Here is a 1362-nt window from a genome sequence, read left to right as displayed (position 1 = left end):
TAAAGTAAGAAGACGGAGAGAGATTTAGGGATTCCTGCCGTTCAGACTAACCGGTGACTACGACACGCGGAGACGGTCTCGGTAAAGGGTTGTTTCGTTTGTTTGTTTGGCTATGGCGGGTGATTGGACAGCCGTCCGGAGCCGCGCTTAGCCGATGCACCAACATCGGTCAGAGCTGAAGTCTGGCTGGCCCTCTACTTGTGACTCGGGGAATAGTAACTGCATTAACACGATGGTGAGTACGTACGTAAAGAATTCTGTACAGAAAAGCAATATTTGCAAATTAACCTTTTTTATGCATGACGGTCACCACAGCAGACAGCTATTAAAATGTCATTTACTATGATAAGAATAGGTTTTGATGGCAGTGTTGCATATAAGCCTCTACAGTGGATGCCTGAGAATCACCCAACACTGCCATACAGTGGTCAGCCTTTGCAACTGCAGAATAATTGTGTCAACATTCAAAAAGAAAATTTGGTGTATAAAAACAGAACCAAATCAGTTCTTATTTTTATGTCTAAAAACACATAAAAACACTTAGTAACATTTTTTTAACTCAGTATATCATGGGTCATGCATCAAAGGGTTAATTTCATATTTTTAAAAAGGTGCATCAGCCCAGCTCAAGCTCATGTTAAAGGCCAATTTCTCATTTACCACGACAATTCTCGCATAAATATCACTAACGGTCTCGACAAAATACAACCGACAATTGTTTTCATAAACCCACCATTTCAATAAAGCCCAAACGGCAAACACTCGTATTACATGCGACTAGTAATGTGTCGTTCGTGCTTTCGTATGACTCGTGACTCCCGAGCCATATGAAAGATTCGTTACTCGTGACTCCCGAGTGATATGAAATATTTGTTCATACTGAACTCACGAATCACTCACTGCGAACTAATATTTCGCTGTGAACTAATCTTTCGCCGTGAACTAATCTTTTGCTGTTAACTAATCACTATGAACGAATCACTCTCTGTGAACTCATCTGTCGCTTCGTTCTCGCAGATTAGTTTCATTTGTCACGTGACAGAGAGCTCGGGTCCAGTGATGGGAAGACAGACTCTTTATTGATTCGAATCTTTGACTCTCGAACAGTAAAATGAACGAGTCGTGAACGGATCTTGAACTAATCATTTGATTCGTGCAGCTGGCACTTTAGCCCTACTGTGGGCGTTGTAAAGAAGGCTGTGGTTCTCAGACACTAAATACTGAAGGCAACATGGTTTGCTTCCACTGACAAAGTCTACAAAGTACACAAAATACCATAAGCAATTAAAAACATGTGAAAAGCTAAGAAATAAAGCACACCACAATGTGAAGATGAATGAGAGCAAAAGAGACCCGAGCTCT

This window comes from Cynoglossus semilaevis, chromosome 7 (assembly GCF_000523025.1).
Source record: "Cynoglossus semilaevis isolate Cse_v1.0 chromosome 7, Cse_v1.0, whole genome shotgun sequence".
In the NCBI taxonomy this organism is placed as follows: Eukaryota; Metazoa; Chordata; class Actinopteri; order Pleuronectiformes; family Cynoglossidae; genus Cynoglossus; species Cynoglossus semilaevis.
Note: the sequence above shows the minus strand (reverse complement) of the source record.